At 39.0% G+C, this 22,068-nt stretch overlaps 1 long non-coding RNA gene across 1 annotated transcript; it reads left to right on the forward strand.

The window, feature by feature from the left end:
- The first annotated feature begins 131 nt into the window (after positions 1 to 131).
- Positions 132 to 20,984, forward strand: LOC136288054 (uncharacterized). The gene is made up of 4 exons (XR_010720475.1): positions 132 to 178; positions 3,835 to 3,984; positions 17,705 to 17,845; positions 20,785 to 20,984. It is a non-coding gene; the product is annotated as an uncharacterized lncRNA (long non-coding RNA).
- The last annotated feature ends 1,084 nt before the right edge of the window (positions 20,985 to 22,068 follow it).

Below are 22,068 nucleotides of genomic sequence, written 5' to 3' on the forward strand. Positions count from 1 at the left end.
GGGGGGGGGGGGGGATTCTCATATTTCTCTATTTTTCCTCATATTTTCTCTATTTTTAACTTGCTTTTCAGCAATTTGCACTTTTCTGATTGAAATTGAGATGATATCAAGGAAACAAGCTTTTTACAAAAGGATTTACCAGTGAAGGATTTATTACGGGTACGGGGCTGCTGGAAAGGTAGTTGTCCTCAATAGCTGCCTTCTGTGGGTGCCAGTGTTTTAATTTTTTTATAATCTCTCAGATTTTTTTCTGTGTATCACTGTTTTTTGAAAGTCATGGTTTAGATTGTAAAATTCCGAGTGTGAATATTTTTGACCTTCTCCATTTTACCTGTTGGGGTTTTTTTAGGCTTTCAATTTTGTTCTGCCTTTTGCATTGTTTGCAGTAACAGTCATCATAGTTTTCTTTCCCTGTAGAAAGATCTTACTACCTTAAGCTGTTGTGCAAGCTATTGATACACGTCCAGTGATTTGATTTGAGGCAGACACCTCTGAATCATGCAGAACTAGAGAGGATTCTACATCCTGATTTTTAAGGGATCAAATACCAGAGTAAGCTTGTGGAGAATTGGATCTGAACCAGACAAAAATGGACACCCACTTCTCTCTACAGAAAGATCTGAGAATTCCTGTCAGCAGTCCTTAGAAATTGTCTCTGTTTTTCAGACCATGCCTATTTGTTTCAAATTGTAACAGAAACAGCCCTTGAACTTTGACTCCAAATATGGTTTTGTTTACATGAAGAGGTTGCTAGCTATGTCTTTTATTTGTGTACCAGGCACTTATAGTGTAGGGAGGGGTAATCTATGGGAGGTCAAGTCAACATTTTGTAAGGTAAATCTATTCTGGTGTCTTTTAAGACTGCTTGTTCTCTGAGGCAAGAGGTTAAAACTGCTTGCTTCTTTGTATAAATAAGGCTGTATTGGCACTAAGAAACTCCTTAAGTACAAGAAATTATTTTTTTTTAATCATGTATATCTACTACGTAGTAGTTACTGCGTGTACTACTTAAGTAATCTTAGAGTAGATGGAAAAAGAAAACAATAGACTTGTAGAATATGTCAGAGTAATTTGTGGGAGTATAAATGGCAAAAATAAGACAAATGGCTATTGAAGTGGATGATCATGGGGCTGTGATATGGAAAGAGAAGGAAATAGTAACACTGATGAAGAGCTTGAAAGGGTCTTGAAAATGAGAAAAGAAATACCTGAAGGTTTATGAATTATAATTGAAAATTCCTATCAGGAATGTTAGCTGTGAGCTTCTGCTATCTGTTCTTGATATAGTTTTTAGACTGAAATATGCCACAGCTGTTCAATGAAGAGCCTATTCCTAAGTTATATCTTCAAAATCACCATGCAGTGATAAAGTACTTGCATATTGAATTTATGCCTCCGTGCAATTATGTCAGAATTGCAGAATCGTGAAATACAAATTACTCCAAATCTAAATTCTCCACTTACATTCATTGGTTATAGCATTCTATATTTCAAAGTTTTGTGCAGCATACAAAAATTAACGGATGGCTTAAAAAGAGAGAACATAAAATGTTTTTGCTTCTCAGTTTTCCACTTAGGTTCCTTTCTGAAATGATTTCACCTCCATTATTCATACCACCTTCACAGATCCACTTATCTAGTGTCTGGTAATTACATGGTTTCTTACTTGCCATTCACAGATGTTAACAGCGATACACTGTGAACACATGCAAGCATGTACACATATAAGCACGGGCACAGCTTTTGGAAGTGACTTGTACTGAGAAGTGATTTCCAAGGCTCAGTGGAAGGGAAGACGTATTTGTAGGGATAAACACATACGCCTTTTCATCAAAGCCCATGCATAGTGCTGTAGACATATGCATTTGAAGGGGAAAAGATTTACATTGCTCAACAAGCTGTAATTTTGTAGTTCCCACACACATTAACTTTTCTGGGCTTTCTGAAACATTTACACAAGATACTTTGCAGTGTTTTTTATGAAGTTATATGCGTTTTGTGGCCACTGGGCTGCCAAATGCTTATTTTGTGCCCTCTTGTGGCTCAGATTATTAGTATGTTATTTGTCATGGAAAAGACAGGAGATGCATTTGTAAGAAAATTATTTTTCAATGGAATTCTCTGTATAAGAGGAATGTCAAGCTACTGAAGGCTTTGCTTGTGCTGTAAATGTTGCTGATAGACTCTCATTTATGCAAAATATGCTGGTATTGCAGATTCTACGCAAAGGTGCAAGAGTTTTAACTTGTAAATGTTGTTGATAAAGGATAAGTAATGATACAATCCAAACTTCTGGTAATACGATTTTTTGTTCAGTTATGATTTAGAAATCTGATGCATAATAAGTTACTTTAAATTGAGCACCAAGAACTCATTCCCCAGCCTGGAATAATGAATTTTCGGTGTGAGGCATAAACCCAGCTTCTGGTAGTCCTGAGCATGAAAAACACTTTAATCTGCCTCTCTCTGAGTTAATCAAGACTTGTGACTGTAATGAAAGCAAATGAGTGTTTTTTTCAAAAGTTCCAGTTCTCGATTCCTTCTTAGCAGGACTGGCTACCATGTTATTCACAGAAGTGTAGCTCACAGATCAACTCTTGAAATCATGAGACTCCAAACTCTCTTTTATTACTTTTATTATACAGGTCTTCTGTAAACTCTAAAATTACACAGTAAATATATCTTTTAACTTCATCAGTTAATATTCCTTCAAATGGTTGTGATGATTTTAGCTAAATGATGAATAGGAAAAGTAGAAAGCAAAAAGCAAAAACATAGAACACAAAGCAAAAATATTTGAAAAATAAAACAATTCTTCAGTTGTAGAATTCTTTGTAATTTCTTCAAGCATGAACATGCGAAACAGGTATTAGTAGAACTGAAAACATTATACTAGATATTGCTTTTGGATAGAGAATACCTTGGAATGAAAAAGATTGATATTATATTAAAAAACTATTACAAAAATACACATATCTCCAATGGAGTAAGTGCTGTGATACTTTTATACTGATATCAGACCTGGTGCGTTTGATGGTAATTAAAATCCATGTAAAATGGAAGGTGAACCAGCTTTCTAAACTTCACTGTAATTGAAAATCTTATTTGTTATTTTTTTCATTGTTTAATCTCCCCAGATATTTGAATATTGCACCATCAAATATGATATCAAAGCAGGAAATGCTTATCAACTGCCAACAATTTCCCATTACTCCCATGAGAGGAATGGTCACAGACCTCAAATAATAGGTTTAAATGTTGAAAACTGTGTTCAAATGTTTATTGCACTGTATCATAATATTAAAAAACCTCTACTCCTGAAGAATGAAAACATTTGGCTTTTTCTCACATTTGTTTTAAGTAGGAGAAGAAATTCAGGGTGTGGTGGATCCTCTCAAGTACCTCAGCTAGTCATAGCTATTGTTCTGAGGAAGTCACCAGTTACAGATTTAGTCTTGACTGGCCTTTTTTATATAAATTCTAGGTTTCCTCCTAGATCTATTAGTGAAACAACTATAGGCTTGGGTTTGCCAATTTATCTTCTCCTTTTCTAAATCTAGAGAAGCATGGAGTCTGCAGTTACAACAAAATATTTAACTGCTTTAAGTAATGAAGCTGAAATATTTTTTTAAACCTTGTACCTATATGAACAATTTATACTGTAACATGTCTGCCTTAATTAATATTTCAGTTTGATAGTTACAGTTTGTAACGTACATTTATTTAAAGATCTTTTTCGTCCAGTTTAGATTAATGGCTTTAAGAAGGGGGTGCATGTACATGGTTTATGTGTTTATTGTAACATCTCTTCTGTATTGTGCTGCCATTATCTAGAAGCTCCACTGAGTTAGGCTGCTCTTGAAATGCCTTGACTGTTGGAATACTTCAAGTGTCTTACTGGATCCTGAGTTTTTAAAGCAAGTCAAGCCACCCTTACTAAGGACTGCAACCTTCGTGTTCTACCTTTAAACTACACTAGTGCAGGTAATACATATTTGTGTGCATGCTTGATTTCTAAAAGTAAGAAATAAAGAGATAAATATTTATTAAAAGAACAGCAGGTTTGTAAGATCTTCTCAGAGTGTTTCTGTACCTTCCAGTCATCTTAGATCTCTCTCAAAAAACCTCTATTCAGTTCTTGAGATTGAGATTGTAATTCAGTTTACTGCTGGATAAACAGCAATTACAATATGTTCAATTATAAGAAGAGAATATAGGCAATTTTGAGCAACTGGCCAAAAGAGAGAAGGCTAGCATACTGCACGCACACTGTATGCACATTGGGATTTCTTTGGCATGGAGTCAACTATGCATTAGTCCTGGTATAGATTACAGTAGTACCAGAACAGGTTTTACTGATGTTGAATGAATATAGCATGCTCCTTTCCTCCGTAGCTGAAGCACAATGCCTTTCAAAGATGTCACCTTATTTCTACAGCATGCAGCATGTGCCATGTCCCATAGAGCAAAAAAAACCAGGCTGTTTAACATCACAGAATCAAAAATAATCATGGAACCGAAAAGAATCATCAAATGGCTAGGGTTGGCAAGGGCCACTCTAGGTCATCTAGTCCAACCTCCTTACACAAGCAGGTTTCCCTAGACCAATGGTACTTAGGAATGTGTGCAGTCAGCTTTTGAATAATCTCTTTTCTGAGAAATAGACTCCATACCCTCTCTGGGCAATCTGTTCTGGGTCTCAGGCACCCTCACAGTAAAGGAGTTCTTCTCATGTTCTTGTAGAACTTCTGGTTTCTGCCCATTGCCTCTCATTCTGTTGTTTAGCACCTCTGAGAAGAGCCTGGTCCTCTTGGCATCCTTCTTTCAGATACTTACACATTGATAGATCCCCTGTCAGGCTTCCCCAGGCTAGCCAAAACCACCTCCCTCTGCCTTTCCTTATGAGTGAAGTGCTCCAGTCCCCCATCATCTTTGCAGCCTCCTACAGACCTGCTCCAGGAGCTCCATGTCTCTGTGGTCCTGAGGAGCCCGGAACATCTGTAGTGCTGTATCCTCACCACGGCTGAATAGAGGGGCAGGATCACCTTCCATGACCTGCTGGCAATGCTGTTCCTAATGTTCCGCCAGGATTCCATTGAATTTCTTGGCCACCAGGACACGCTACTGGCTCACGGACAGCTTATTGTCCACCAGGACCCTCAGGTCCTTCTCCTCCAAGCTTCCCCCCAGCAGGTCAGCGCAAGGCTGTGCTGGTGCCTGGGGCTGTTCCTCCCCAGGAGCAGGACCTTGCGCTTGCCTATCATTAGAGGTAGTGTCAAAAGACTTTCTGAAGTTGAGGTAGACAATATCCACTACTTCCCCCTCATCCGTCCGGGTACTTGCCTCATTGTACAAGGTAATCAGGCTGAGCAAATGTGATTTCTTCACGCTGACGACTCCTGATCATCATCTTCTCATCCATGTGGACAGAGATGGTCTCCAGAATGAGGTGCTCTGTCACCTTCCCAGGGGTTGAGCTGAGGCTGACTGGCTGGTAGTTTCCTGGGTCCTCCTTCTTGCTCCTTTTGAAGACTCGGGTGACGTTTGCTTTCTTCCAGCCCTCCACGCCTCTCCTGATCTCCATGACCTTTCAAAGATGGTCTCACAGTGGTGTCCCCCAGCTGTTTCAGCATGCATGGATACATCCTGTCAGGGTCTCTGGACATGTGGATGTCAAGTTTGACTAAATGGTCTCTTAACCAATCCTTCTCAACCAAAGGAAAGTCTTTCTTTTTCCAGACCTTTTCCCCGATCTTCTGGGTGAGAATTCCTGAGGGGTGGCCTTGGCAGTGAAGACTGAAGCAAAGAAGATATTCAGTAATTCTGCCTTCTGTGCAACCTCTGTCACTGGGTCCCTGTTCCATTCAGTAGCGGGCTCACATTATACCTCATATTGATTTTGTTACTGATTAATTGATGTATTGGTGTATTTGAAAACAAAATACAAAGTGGAACATGGAATTAAATAAGAGAAAAGCAGAAAGTTGGTTTTAGAAACTGGAATGAGCAAAAAGGACGAATGAAGTCTTAGAAAACTATGATGGCTCTTTCAGGTGGTAGTCGCAGAAGATACAATTCTTAACAAGAATGCAATAGGATTTGTGTGAGAAACCTAGGATAGTCTCTTATTGGAGGAGAAACAAAGGGAGAAATTAAAGGCGTAATGCCTAAAATGGTTATTCTTCACACTTTCCTAAGGGTGAAACACTTGCATTACTTATCCTAACAGATTTTTTTTTTCCTGATTTATGATAATTTATAAATAGTTTCTGGAAAGAACATAATGAAACTGTCTGAGAATAAGGTCTGTAAGCAATTGCTACACTCAAGAGCACTTGTGTATTAAAGGGGTGAAAGGGTCAATAAATTATTTTCTTGGCAGACCAGGAATGAGAAAATTGAAATAACATCTTGGAAATAGCACTAGACACACAGAAGATAATTTCAGACAAGGGGAAAATACCAAACAAACCAGCATTTTTTTTGCCAGACACTTTCCTTTCAGTAATGTTTGAATAGCAACCATTCCTAATCTGGCACTTGCAAAGCCATGGAAATGTGTCTTCTGTTGAACAATATCTCTGATTTGTTTTGGAATGAGATAAGGGCTTCTCAGGACCCTACAGCTGAGATTCCAAAGCTAACTCATGTGTTAGTTTACTAAATCTTAAGTGTTTTTCCTATGATTAAGAGTTATTTCTCAGACAAGATGTCCTGTTTCTCAGAAAAATGTAGGAAATTCAAATTAAGGAGAATTCATAGTCACTTATGTGAAAAAATCCTTTTAAAATTTATCATTTTAATAAACTTCCTGATCATGATTATTAAGTTGATAATTTTATTTTTTTAATTGCATTTACTATTCAAATAGAATGGTGTTTATACAGTAAAAGAAAGTCTATATTATTTATAAATAAATTAAGAAGAAATAAATAGTTTAAGTGAAATTTTAATGACAATATCTGACTATGTGTCTGATACTTTATTCTTTTTACTCTCACTGAATCATGCAAATACATATTTTTTGCATACTTTTAAAAAGGAACTTACTTAGGAGTATGTAAAAGTAGATTTCTTTCATTTATTGTTTTAAAGACTAAAATAAAGGAATTATAATGCACATTTATAAGCTCTGACTGTTGAAGATATTTTCAGTGTGTGTTCACAAGCCTTTTTTAGAGCAGAGGCTTCATTTAAATAAACAAATTTGTAGTTTGTTCTGTTCAGTGCATCTGAGGATGTATTTAACAAAACTTGAAATGATACAGAGAGATCAAGATAAAAAATGACTTAGATATGGGGGTAAAAAGCCTCAATAGACTTGAACTCTGTGGCCCAGAAAATAGGCATTTGATAGAGATCATTCTGGTTTATGATCTATATCTATAAATTCATGAATTTCACAGAGGATGAGACTCATTATCCCATCTGTTAGGAGTTACCATATGAAACCAGTAGATTGTAGGTCCAAAATAAAGAGATATTTGTCCTGCAGCACAACTGAATATGCACTTTGATAGTTGCCATGAAGTACTGTTGATGCAGAGGTTTCCATAAGTTCAAAGAACAAGACAAAATTATGAAAGAAAATGTTATTGAATACAAAGGGTATTGAAACATTGCTGGCTCAGGAGGTTCCTGTACCACAGTTTTACTCCTGAGAGAAATATCATTATGTAGTTTCCTTGTTCTGATATTCTTCCTTAAGAATCTGATTCTGGTAATACAAGTATCTGAGGCTAGATAAACCTTTGGTGGTGCATCTGTTCTTACCTTATGTATTTCAGTTCATTTTTCCTATTGCAGCACATGGAAATGTGTAGATATTCCTTTTATAACACAGTTCAGAAGCTGAAAAATGAGAAATTGTGTGGAGCATGAAAGAAATTAGCACATGGAATGGTTCAACTTCAAAAGGCTGATAGTCTGGTAGAATGGAGCTAAAGTCATGCTTCCTTTCTATTTCTGCTTTCTCTTATAAGGGACACATCAGTTCCCTACTTTATCTGTATGTGGAGAATGCCACATATGATGCAAGCCAGGCTGTACATCCCCTTCTGATCACAAAAGCTGGCACTTCCTTCAGGCTTCCTGTTTTATTTGAGAGAAAAACAGAAGCATCTTCTGTTTTCAGCCTTATCTATCCCTCCAGGTCTTGTTTGATATTTCTTTTGAAACTGTAAAAAAAAAATTGTGTTTTCTCCTGCCAAACCATTGCGATGAGTCTTAAAAAAATATAAGATGTTTATAGGGCTACCATGGCTATCTTTGCTATGTACTTGATGACTTGATACAGCAAGGATGACCCATCTATTCTGCTCTCAGGGACACCAAGTCCCAGCTTGCTGGTTATCTGATCCTTCATTTATAATGCTTTGGTGCTGCATGGTTATTAGATCCACAAAGTGCTTCACAAAGCAGTTCTTCCCTCCGTCTAATCGCTTGAGTCAAAACAGCAAATATCACACAAAAATTCCTTTTTCTCTGAAGCAATGAACTACAATCCAGGGATTTGTTTCTAGATTCCAAGCTACTTCAGTCATTCCTTTTCTTATGAAAGCAATATGAGATAAGATGATACTGATGAGGCAAAATCCTATTTGGCCTTCTATACCTGTTTGTTCCATAAGTTAAATGAGGAAAGCTTTTCTATGGAAGTTTATTGGAAATGAAATAGTATCTTAGAAGATAGGTGTATTCTTCAAATATCAGACGAACAACTAGTATCTAAGAGTAGAAGAGGTCTTAGACATACTTCCTTTCAGATTTTAATAAAACATTTAGAGATTTGCCAATGTGTCATGCCAACCTTTTGACACCATTCCCATCAGAAAGTTCTGCTTCCGTGGTCTTTGATGTCTGCATTTCTTCCTTCTTTTTATCATTAGTGACTGAGTCATGAAATGCTAGTGAAAGAAGACAGCTGCATTTCCATTACCGTTTTTTACTGGGTAGAGAAAAATGTTTTTACAGAGCTAAAACATTGCTTGTTAGTGGTCTGAGTTACTTCACAACAAGCAAGGCTTGTCAAAATTATTCAATTAGAAAAAGAGATGGATGGGATGAGCAAAGCCAAAGTAATGGTCAGTGTTGCAAAAAAGGAGCATGTCTAGCAGGACATTGAGAAACAGTTTGAACTACTTTGTAACTGCAAAATTGAGCACGTAGCATAGACAAACTATTCTGAATAATGGGGATATGGGAGCGGGGTGAGGAATCCAGCTGGGACAGCGGGGAATACAGCTACACAATGACAAGGGTGGTCTGTGTCTGGTTCTCCTCAGCAGAGCTTTGTCTATTGGGCTTTGCTTCTAGGGCAGAAGATAACACTGAGCATTGGAGAACACCGCCTCACCCATGCACATGCCCAGTTAGATTTTGGATTGGGGGAACTGAAGAAAGTTAAAGCATTGAGACTTCCCCTTAATGCCAAACACTTTTCTTCTGCTTTGACAAAAGCATTTCTTCCATACAGCTTAGTATACAATGCCCAATTCTCTGAAAACAGGGAGACAAACACCAAATTGCAGCTTCTCTTCTGCAGTTACCAAGCTATTTTTTTAGCATTCTGGGGCCAACTCCTATCCCTACAGAGGGGAGGTCCCACCAAGTGGCTGAGAGTATTGTCTAAACGCTAGTTGAATTCTGGCAGTTTTGCAGCCTGTGAGCAGAATAGGCTGCTGAATAGATGAGGGAAAAACTATAGATGTATTCTACCTGGACTTCAGTAAAGCTTTGATACTCTCTTCCACAGCTTCTGGAATCCCACAGATTCTCCTGGAGAAGCTGACAGTCCATGGTTTGGATGGGTGTTCTTTTACTTTTTTTCTGAGTGAAAAACTGGCTGAATGGCAGCTGGAGTTATATCCAGCTGATGGCTGGTCACCAGTACTGGTGCCAGTCCTGTTTAATGCCTTCATTGGTGACCTGGACAAGGGGATTGAGTGCACCCTCAGGATGTTTGCAGGTGACACCAGTCTGGGTGGGAGTGCTGATCTGCTGGAGGCTCTGCAGGAGGGCTCTGCAGAGGGATCTGGACAGGCTGGATCATGGGCTGAGGCCAATGGTGTGAGGTTCAACAAGGCCCACGGTGGTGAGGTTCAACAAGGCCCAGGGCTGGGTACTGCCCTTGGGTCACACCAACCCCAGGCAGGGCCACAGGCTGGGACAGAGTGTCTGGAAAGGACCTGGGGGTGCTGGTGACAGTGACTGAACATGAGCCAGGCTGTGCCCAGATGGCCAAGAAGGCCAATGGCATCCTGGCCTGGATCAGCAATGGTGTGGCCAGCAGGAGCAGGGCGGGGATTGTCCCCCTGTGCTGGGCACTGGTGAGGCCACACCTCAAGTGCTGTGTCCAGTTTTGGGCCCTTCATGATCAAAAAGACGTTGAAATCCTGGAAGGAGTCCAGAGAAGGGCAACAGAGCTGGTGAAGAGTCTGGAGGACAAGTCCTGTGAGGAGTGGCTGAGGGAGCTGGGGTTGTTTATTCTGGAGAAAAGAAGGCTCAGAGGAGACCTTGTTTCTCACTGCAATTGCCTGAAAGGAGGGTGTAGGCAGGTGGGGGTTGGTATCTCCTCCCAAGCAACAAGAGACAGGATGAGAGGACATTGCTTCCAGCTGCACCAGGGCAGTTCAGTTGGACATCAGGAGATATTTCTTCACTGAAAGAGTATCTAAGCGTTGGAATGGACTGCCCAGGGAAGTGGGAATTCACCACCCCTGGAGATGCTCAAGAAATGACTGGATGTGGTACTTTGGTTATTTTGCATGGTGGTGATTGGTCAAAGGTTACCTTTGATGATCTTGGAGGTCTTTTCCAACCTTAATGATTCTATGATACTTATGTACTTGCGTTTCAAAAAAATTGAGGACTTGAATATTTTTCAGCAAAAATTAATTTCAGCAGAGTTAGTAATTAAAGGAGCAGGCTACTTTTACCCAAGTTCTTGCAAATGCATTGAAGCGTGTCTGAATTTAGGCACTCCTATTTTAGGAGGTAGGCAGTTACAAACAGCAGAACAGAGTATACCAGCAAAACTCAGTTCTAAGTGGAGATAAGCTTTCCGGCTTCATGAAACAATAGTAGGTGTAAGTTTAAAGCTGTATAGGAACTCAATAGTTCGGCTACCTAAGCACCTCCCTTCTCTACTACTTTAGACCTAAATCAATACTGTTCTTCCTTTCTTTCTGTAAATTGTTTTCTCCTTTTTAGTTTCTCTGAGTGGCAGTCAACTTCCCATACCTTAGAAATTTGATACCAAACATAAAGGAAAGTTGGGGGAAATCTCAAATCTTTCCTCTTTGAAGGCAGTACACTAAGAGATGGCCTCTTGTTCTGGTCCAGTCTGGCCTTTCTGACTTTCTTTTAATTGAGACTGTGACATGGAAACAGTACAGAAAATCTCTTATAAAGTAATAAGGGCAAAAAAAGTATGAAAACTTCATGGATCAGAAAATGGTAAATCATAAATAAATTACCTATAAAATGAAGTTTTAGAAGAAGGTTGGAGGAATACGAAATAGAAAACCTTGCCAACATCTCCACAACACCAGGTTAAAGACACCACATCTGGTTCTCTAAAGATATTGATACTATTTACTCATTTCTACCCACATTAAATAAATCAGAAAATTAAGCCTCCTAGCAAGAAAATAAAAATTCATATTCATCAGGCACTTTTTGCACTTGAAATTACTCTAAGATTTTTGAAGTAAACTTAGCTTTGGCATCTAATTTAACTTAGTGGCATTAGAAATAGGTGCTTTTGAAGCTATTTTTACGTGGTGATTTCCTGCCATGGCCTTCTTCCATAAGAGACCCTGTCCTTCACTGAGCCCTGATTTTTAAGTCCATAGAGAGAAAAGGATTGTGCAAAGTTCCACGTTATCCTTACAGTGTGAAGAATTATACTATTAGCATGAATCAACATTGAAGGGAAATAATAATATTCTTTATTGGTTAATGAAAATTGCCTGTGGCAGTTCCAACTTTGGGCACAAGAGGTAGATGTTTTCACATGGAACTTCCATCAAGTACTTAACATTACTGATCAGCTTTTGTACTTCGGATACGGGGTAGTCAGCTGTTGCTAATTTCCTCTTCTATGTTTTATGTAGCAATGTATTTACAAAAAATGAGATTAATTGTAAAGATTTAATGTGGAGAATGAGAGTAGCCAAGCATTTATTTATAATGGGTTATTTATTTTGCCCAGGGGATCCTGGGGCTTCACAGGGAATGCAGTGTCTTGTAAATATTTTGTTCTCTCGAAAAAACATTGTTATATGCACTTACATTCACTTTTCAGTGAAACTGATTTTGTGGGGAAATGAGAGTATGTTGCTGGCATTCACCTGACCTGCACTGAATCTAGTGGCATTCTGTGTGGGTTGGGACAGTTCTGTTAGTTATTTCTTGCTCTGTTCAGCCTAAACAGATTAAAAAAGCCAAGATTGAAAACCCAACCTGATTAAAAGCTAAGTGTATGTGTACCCTGAAACACTATTACATTTTTAATGTATTAAGTTTACGTTATATTGTTTGGAGTTTTTTAAATGAGAAGTCATAGGGAAGAATTGCTTGAGTACATTAATATATTTAAAATTTTGACATTGTGAAAATTTTTCCATTCCTAAATATCAGGGAGAAAAAGCAACACACTACCTTTACTTAATTTCTGTAGGGACAACAAATACATTCCATGGTTAACAGCTGCATAGAAGAAGGATTGGCAGTGATGTTATTATGTAAGATTTTTGTATTAATGCAAATATGAGCATTGCTTTGCATATCGACCTAACTCAACAATTATGCTCTAAATATTATCTGTATTTTAATCTTCTTACAGCTACATAAACATGATACTGCTTTTTAAAAAAGGCATCAGTGTAGGCTTTAAACATACTTTTTCACAGACCTGTGTGTTACACAGACTCACAGAGTCCAACGTACAAACTAATCTTTTTTATTCTAGGTCTCTTTTATGATAGTGGGATCTGGTTTGTGTATATGTTCATTAGAAGACACATTAAGTTTCTTGTAGTTACTTGTATGAGTGAGGATTGCTTGCATGAATAAGAGTTTCAAAAGGGAACTTACTTTATCATATGTTGCGGCCTATAAAGCCTTTCCAGGAAATGCAATCAATTACAGCTTTTGCAAATCACTATTTCTACTTATTATCTGAAGATTTTATTTGTTTTGTCAGTGAGAAAATTGTTGTATGGAGAATTATAGTTACTTCAAAGGAGTCTGAAATTTTAAGTAATTACCTTCCATTAATTCTCTGAAACCCTGTGGATAAATTGTTCTGCTTCATTTATGTGACAATTCTAACTTTTCTGTAATGGCACTTTCCAATGTGTCATCAATTTACACTGTTATTTTGTGATAATCTGTTTTCATTGCAAAAATTGCCCTATGCAGATTCCTGTATCCAATGCATTCATTTTCTTCAGATGTCATTGTGCTGAATTGTATCAGGTAAATTTTGCTCAGAGGTTTGATGCTGTGAATACATAATTCTTGCTACAGCAGATGATTTATAATTGCTGTCTCACACACTGCAGAATTGCAAGCATACCAATCAAGTAGCCTTCTGTTGGTCCCTGTAACATTCATTGGCTTGACAGCCATTCACTGTATTCCAACAGGTTGTTGGAGCTGAAAGTGAAGAATAATTGATTTGTAGTATATTTGACAATACCCACAAAAATATCTGCAATACTATTCCACATCAGTGAGAGCATGAACAATATAACACTAGTTTATGCTAATTTAATAACTTTCTTCATACACATGCAGCATTTTCCACATAAAAGAAAACCAATTGTGGAATGATAACTGAAGAAAACTCTAGCTAATGCAGTTTCATATTTCTGAATTAGCTTCATTTTTAAGAAACCCTCGAGTTGAACAATCCAAATAAGTTCTCTTAATGCAGTGTTAATACTTCAGGAATTTAAGCAGCAAAAGCCAGAATGAGACAGGCTTACACAGTAAAATGCTATCCTTTTACCTTGGGGTGTTTGCAGAAACCTACTTCAGCACAAACTGGTTACAGATTTGGTAGGTAAAGAGTCTGTTCTAAGGAAAACCAGTCCTGCCTACAGGAGCTGAGCATGACTTTAAATGAACCACTTTTCTTAACCGCCAGACTGTGACAGGCTGTTTCATACAGAGAGACCACACTCTATCCTGTCCCCCAGGAGAAGACAAAAGGAGCAAATCTGCAGTGCTACAACAATGTGTGCTTCAGGTCATAGACTGCTTCTGTGAGCACAGATCAGACACCACAGAACAGTCTTGCAGTGGTTCTTTTTTTTGGCTTCACATCCTGACTGACCCACTTGACATATTTTTAGTAACAAGGTTTGGAGTTCAGCTGGCATCCTGGTTCTCTACTAGATAAAGCAAGACCAGCCTAATAGAAGGCAGAGTAATATGCTATAATAGAATACTATGTGGAACAATACCTAAACTACAGCTGCCTAAATTAGCTTTTGAATACATGAGTCTGCCTATGGTATGTTGTTATTGTTTGTGAAGCAAATAGCCTTAAAGTTATGTGATAAATATTGAATATAGTATGTTTGACCAGGAAACTGAAGCATAATGATATTACAAAAGTTTTTCCTTTTCCTTTTCCAAGCAAAACAAGTTTTTCCTTTTGAGCTGAATTGGATACCCTGTTTCAGTACCAAGAATGCACCAGATGAGAAGGTGGATGGAACTTGTAGAACCAGTGGAAAATTATGGGATGATAAATTAGGATCACTATTTCAAATTCAACCTCTCCTACCTTAAAATTAAGTGTGTAACGTTTAATGCTGTGCATTTTACAGCTTTTGATGTTTTAGCATAATGATGTAGGAAAGAAAGCTAAACATAACAGAACTTACTTGAAAAACCTCCTGCTTTGTGCTTATCAGATCCAGCTGGGGAAACTTTTTATATAGAGCTGGAGAGTTTACTCTTAACTGCGGCTTTCATTTGAGAAAAGGTGATGGATACAGGAAAATTACCAATAGAATAATTTAGGCTGTTCAGCACAGGGAGAAGAGAACTGTTGCCAAAATGTTGTTTGTTAAGATTTTTCACAATAGCCCAACTGCTAATAGTGATAGTTTTCCAGTTCAGAGGTTAAGTTTTTTAAAAATATCTTATTGTTTACTGTACATCTCTTTTTTATATTAAAATGGTAATTAAATTGAGGTTAAAACTATTGAACTTGCAGTGAAAAAATCTTCACATCTTCTTTCACTTAATAGCACAAATTTAGATTATCCCAGAAACATGATTACAGAGGAGTTGATTAAGTTAATTAAACTATTTTAGGTGCCTCATCTGGAACACCAAAAATCACCCAGAAATTTTGGGTATTAATTTTAATACACAGCCTCCAAACATGTGACCAAAATGAACATTGCTTTCTTTGCTGTCAGGAGGTATGTAATTCAAGGAGCTGTAATTCAAGGCTCTGTTTTTGCAAGAACTTAAATGGTCCCATGTGTCATGTACTTAAATTTATCTGTCTCTTCCATCCAACTATTTGACTTGCACTGATCTAAAATTTTCAGATGCATTTCTTGGAGGATGAAGCTCTTTGCTTCTCTTCCAGGACTGCCTTTCTGCAGTGCACTACTTCTGGATTATTCTTAAGCATAACATTGATCCACTTGCAAAAAGACGGAATTTCAATCTTATGGTTCGAAGCTTTTGTAATTAACAATGCACAATTCAATCACTGGATCCCAGTTAGGGTGTTGCCTAAAAGGAGAAATAGAAGATATTCTTCTCTACTTACTTAATTGTTAATATTTCTGTTTTGCAGATTGCCTAGTAAATTGTTTGTTTCTTGTTTATCTTAAAATTATTGGAGATATTGTAGTAATTTTCTTCATATAAATGCATATAACTAATTTCTTTATCAACAAAAGCTAGCTTTGGAAAAAAATATATCTCCAATCTGGAGAACATCACTACTTCTATCACCTTAAGTCAGTATCTCCCTACTGCAAATCTTGAGAAACTGTAGCCACTATTTATTTCAGGAAAAAATGCATTACTTTATTAATTTATTAGACTACATGAACAAAATTTTTGTCTTTGTATTTGAATCACAATAACGAACAGATATTCTTTGCTCAGCCTGGCTAAACTTTTAGAAATGTACTACCTAATTTGAAATCCAGAAACTGCTCAGTGCACACAGAAATGTATGCCAGATGATGATGCTAATACTTTTGGAAACAGTTTTGCAGCAAAACATACAGCTATAAAAACCTCAAAATATTAAAAAGAAAAAAAATAAGAGGTAAGTTATTCCTGAGAGAGCTCTAATTTTGGTTTCATTGATTATGGAGCAGGTCTTAGCACTAGCAAAAGGACATGAAAATTGAAAAGAGGTACTATTTTTAAAATAAAGTCATATTTGCAGATTCCCTTTGTTATAAAAGATCATCTGTCTGAAGACTTGTTGGAATATGTTGTCATGGTACACTTCAGAACCCTTGGAAACAAGAGGAAGAAAAGCAGGCAAATACATTGGAAAGCGTTCTAGTCCCAGGAAAAAGGGAAAACAGAAAACAGAGAAGTCAAATAATTTGTTACACACATTATAGTGTACATACACTAGTATGAAATTTGTCATTTCTGTGGAGTCCTAGGCTGCATTTCACAGAAGTATTTAAAAGAAGTAGTAGTACCTACTGGACTAAAATGTTCAGTTCTGCTATCAATACGAAAAACTGTGATTTTTAATTTTTTTTAATCAATTAGTTTAAGCATTAGCAATAGCTAAGCACTGCTAGCAGGCCGAGGGAGCATCTCTCTTATGAGGAAAGGCAGAGGGAGCTGGGGCTGTTCAGCCTCAAGGAGATGGAACTGAGAGGAGATCTTATCAATGTCTATCAGTACCTGAAGGGAAAGTCCCAAGAAGATGGACCAGGCTCTTCTCAGTGGTGCCAAGCAATTGGACAAGAGGCAGTGGGCAGACAGTGATGCACAGGAAGTTCTACCTAAACATGAGGAAGAACTTATTTACAGTGCAGGTGACTGTGCACTGGAATTGATTGACCAGAGATGTAGTGGAGTCTCCTTCTCCAGAGATATTCAAAAGCTGTCAACATCCTGAGTACCACTGGTCTAGCAGACTGTGCTTGAGCAGGGAGGTTGGGCTAGATGGCCACCAGTGGCCCCATCCACTTAACTAATCTGTGTGTTTCAGTGAACAGGGAGGGGTAGAAAAGAAAACTTTTCAACAACTCTGAAGAAATGATAAAACCTTAGAGAAACTTAGAATTTTATCAGTTCAGTTTGACTGGCAACCAAAAGAAAGACGAAAGATTACTTTATTAGGATGTACTTGTATCTCATCAGGGCGAAATGAAAGGTAACAAAGAATGAAGTGACTCAAGGTAAGCACAATAGTAATGAATTGAAATTAAAGCCATAAAATACAAAAAAAAGCCATTTCTCTATCAAAATTGAAGTGGTTAATCACTGGAACAAAAAAATTTAAAGCACATTCAGATGAAAACTAAATGGTTATTTTCTTCTCCACTTGTTTGGTTTAAACTCCATGTGTTTGGCTTAAAACTGGATTAACCATATAAAACTTTGTGATGCATGGTACATGAGAAATCTAAATAATTGAACTCATGATTTTACTGACCCTTTACAACTGTGATTCTGTGAATTTCAGGTTTTAGAAAACATTTACTGTAAGTAACATGGAAAAAGTTGAAGAAAGCTTAATTTCTCCTGTTCTCCATCCGAAAATGAACACTGCAAAATAAAATTAATCTGAATCTGGCAAATCTGGAACAGAATATGAAGCTTGTAGGTATGTATGCAATGTGAGTAAAGCAGCTGTAGAGACAACACACCATTATAATAACCCAACATTTTATTACTGCATCAGTCAAGTATGTTCCTTTGTCCTTCATAACCCAAAACATCACCCATCCTCAGATTTTTGAGTAGTTACTACTATCCTCTCCTCCCCAGTACCATCAGTATGTAAAGGACTCAAACCTAGTCCTGGAAAGGAGTTACTGCATGGCCTACCACGGTATGTGCCTAATACATAATAATGAAGATACAGAAAGATGATTTAGTGAGCTGATAAATGTGATGAACAGCTACTTAATTGTGGAGAAGAAAGTTAATTCACTGCTGAAGTGCCATTATTTAAGTAATGCTTGTCTGTTCAACAGGCATCTACTTAACAGAGATGTCATTAAAGCTAAATTACAGCAAAACGGTGAGACATCTCCATCTAAATAAGATAGACAAGTCAAAATGAGTGATGAGGTACTAATTTTACAAATTTTCAGTTAAGCCATTTATTATAATTACCATATGCTATATCTTCCGTTGCTTCATTTATCACTTCATGTGTTGAGCCATGTGATTTGTATTTTTGTTATTCTAAGTAACTAGTTGTTGGGGATTAGATTTGTTTCTTTTTTTACTTATAGAATTTTTCCCATAAATTGCTAGGAAACTAACTACTGGGTACTTATGGGTACTTAAGCAAAAAACAAAAGAGTCCAGAGGAGAGGAGTGAAGCACCTGGCTAAACTTCTTTTGTCTCTGGACGTTTTCCCTCACAGAGGGAAAATACTAAGAGTTTGGGGGCTAGGTAAAGGACACCTGGCTGGACTTAATTTGTCTCTGGGAGTTTTGTTTTCTCTCAGAGGGGGAAAGTACCGTGAGTTTTGGGGGCAGGTAAAGGACGGGGCTGGGGCTGCTGTGCTCTCTCACTCTCAGCACCGGAGGGAGCACGGTCAAACTGTTGCTCACTGAGGGGAGAATTCACTGTCATCACTGGAGCCCAGTCCTAGGGATCCACCACCATCTGCTCGTGTGACCAGGGGTTCTGAGCTCACTTTTTCCTGCCCTGCAGGAGCCGCTGTCCCGCCCCCGCCTCTCCTTGGCCACTACCCCGGGTCTTTGCTGCGCTGCAGCCTCGCACCCCCTGCCCTGCCGGGACATCCCACCCCAGTTCAGCTGCCACTGCGGAGCTTCTGAAAATCTCATTCCCCAGCCCGGCATTTCTGCTCATTTCCTGCCCTTCCAGCTTGGTGCTCCCTAGAGTCCTGAGGATCAGAGTGCACCCGGGGTTTTGGGAAGCAAAGCTTCTCGTCCATCCCTTCCCAACTCGGCTGAGAAGGCTGTCACAAGGCTCCTGGTTCTGTTTTGTTGTTAGAGCTGTAGTTGTCATTTTGTTTGCCTTGTTATACAGACTAGTAAAGAACTGTTATTGCTACCTCCAAACCTTTGCCTGAGAAGCCCTTAGTTTCAAAATTATAATAATTCAGACAGAGGGGGTTTACCTTCTCCATTCCAGGGGATGCTCTGGCTTTCCATCGCAGACACCTGTCTTTCAAACTAAGACACTAATAGAGACTCTTTTTATAAACCTAGAGAGTTATTTAGTTGAAGAAATAATATGAAAACAGGAAGAGATATGAAGAAACAGATGGTGGGATTTGAAAGGAAAACAATGTCAACTGTTAGAAGATAGGCACATGAGAATATCTAAATGTTGAGTCTCTCACGGCTACAAGACAAGAGCTGTAAAACATAATAAAATGGCTATCTCCAACATACAAAGACTAGAATACTGTCTATAATGTCTGCCAATATTGAAATTTGTCTTTTCCTATTCTTTGAAGATGATTGGGTTTTATAGTAAGCTTTTGTTTAGAAGCACATAAAAATACATCTTAAAATAAAGAGCAGATCAAAGTAATACGGAACTTAGTAGGGAAAAAAGGATCAAAACCTCATACCTCAATCACTCAAAACCTCAAAAATGCTGAGAATAAAAGTCTGTGGGACTGACAATTGCTTTACAGCTAACGCAGATTTAAACACTTAAGGCACAATTCCTATGATTTTCTTCCAGATCCCTTGAGGAAGTCCGATATTCATCTCAAAAGGTTGTGTTTTTCCTCTAAAAGACTATCACTAAAGGATTTACTTTTTCACGATAATGACCTTAACATTTGTTTTAATTCTTAGCTCCAAGATATGGCAAAACCCAGCCGGTTTGACTGCTTTCCTGCCTAATGTCAGGCAAAAGCAAATCTTACTTCCTTCCCAGCCTTCTTGGTACACACACACGCAGAGCAACTGAGGGGACCGCTGTTAACAAGGCCCACTGCAAAGGAAATCCTTTGTAGGCTCCGAATGCCACCTGCATTGGCTCCATCAGACAAGGCCAAGCTTCTGGCATCGTCCCAGAACCAGCCTGGCGATTCCCCTTCTCCCTGCCCCCTTCCCATCCTCCCCAGCCCCTGATCCCAGGACCTTGCAAGGCTGTGCCATTCACTGGGCCAGAGAAAGGAGTGAGCTTGATGCTTCTTTGGTGCCAATCCCGATGCTGTGACGAGTGAGAGGACAATGTTCACACCTGCTTTGCTTTAGCTCAGGAGGTTGGTCAAGGACCAGAGTGGGAGCTGGTCCTTTAAAGAGCAACTGAACCTGAGCTCCTGATTTCTTTGCAGTGCGTGTGCATCTTCATTGTATGGGATCTGAGAGGTTGGAAAAGTCCTCCAAGATGGTCAAGTCCATCTGTCCACCAAAATGAAAGAAAGTGCTGTTGTTTGGTGACAAAAAGGTCTAAAACCCCTGAGCTTTTATCCTTCCAAGTCAAAGGAGACAAGAGCATTCATTTAGATCCACTTCATTGAATTAAACCAAGCCTCCCTTTCCACTCGCAGCTGAGATGTTTAGGAAACAAAGGATGAAATCCCACTGTTATTTCATTGGCAGGAATGGGGACACACTTTCGGAAGTGCTGCCCGCTGAGCAAGGAGCTGGGCCTGCGGGAGGACGCCCGTGCCCGGATTCTTCCCTCAGGGCTAATGTTGTGTTTGCAACACCAAACAAATGGAAGAGACGCGGCTTGAGCAATTTGATCCAGACAGCAAGACCAAATGGAACCAACTTTGGTTTAGTGAGAAAGACAGATACTTTCTTAATGGAGACAAAATGACAAAAGACGGAGCAGAGTGAACAACACCAAACCTCTTCCATTTATTGCTAAATCTAATAAGAATAGTAAATCTTGAAGAATGCTGATGAATATTAACTAATAAACTGAGAAATGTTTATCCAGTCAACTAAATCTAAGCATAAATAGCACTAAAAACCTAAAACCCAATCTTATTTCTATCTAGTCCCTATGGAGGCTAACTCTTGCTAGCCCTGGACAAGGGTAGGGCTCATTTGGTCTTTTCTTCTTGGCGGGAGGCTCTCCTTCCTTCTGCGGGTTACATCTTCTCTTATGTTTGCACCTTCCTCTTTTAGTTTTAAACACCCTGCGAGACAGGAAACAAACCAGCCATCGTTCATTCAAGGCACACCACTAAACCAAATTGCGAGACCTCCATTTCTCTAGGAATTTCTGTCTTTTCAGGCTGGGACACATTTGGAAATTGATCATCACCATGAATCTGATCTTTCTTGTCTCACTGCCTTCAAATTTCTTCCTCCTTTCGCTCCATCCTAGTTTGACTTTGGTCAGCACCATCAAACCGAGCTTTGCTGTGCCGATTCCTGCCTGTATGGATTGTGTCTTGTTGGGGCATGGCCAGGTTTTGTTCTGAATGCTGGGGTTTAACTGAGCTCTTTGGGGTTTAAAGTGGCTTGTAAGGTTGGGCGGGGTGGCGAGGGGCAATCCTGCAAGTGTCCTGAGGTTCCTCTGTGGTGTCTTGGGAAAGGGTGAGGCAGTTTTAGATGCAAGGGCCGGGCTGTGAGCAGTGAGAGGAAGAAGTTGCACACCGTTGGCACTGCCTGCACGGAAAGGGGCCTCCCACTGGCTGGGGCGGCGCTCAGCAGGGACAGTCTGCGGTGCGGGCCCTCCTGCGGCTTCTCTTCCCTGTCTGCCCATCCTCCTGTGTGGGAGGGCCGTTGCTCCTCTTGGCCTTGCTCGCACTCTGCAAATCAAAGAATCCTCATCAATTTCTGCTTCCTCTCACAAAGCTGGAAGTCAGAGTGCCCAGCGCAAAACTCTCTTGGCCTGAGCCTATTCTGCCACCCCCTAAGGAGCTGAGA

This window comes from Chamaea fasciata, unplaced genomic scaffold (genome assembly GCF_029207755.1).
Source record: "Chamaea fasciata isolate MVZ Bird 193981 ecotype frontalis unplaced genomic scaffold, bChaFas1.0.hap1 SCAF_4, whole genome shotgun sequence".
Lineage (NCBI taxonomy): Eukaryota > Metazoa > Chordata > Aves > Passeriformes > Sylviidae > Chamaea > Chamaea fasciata.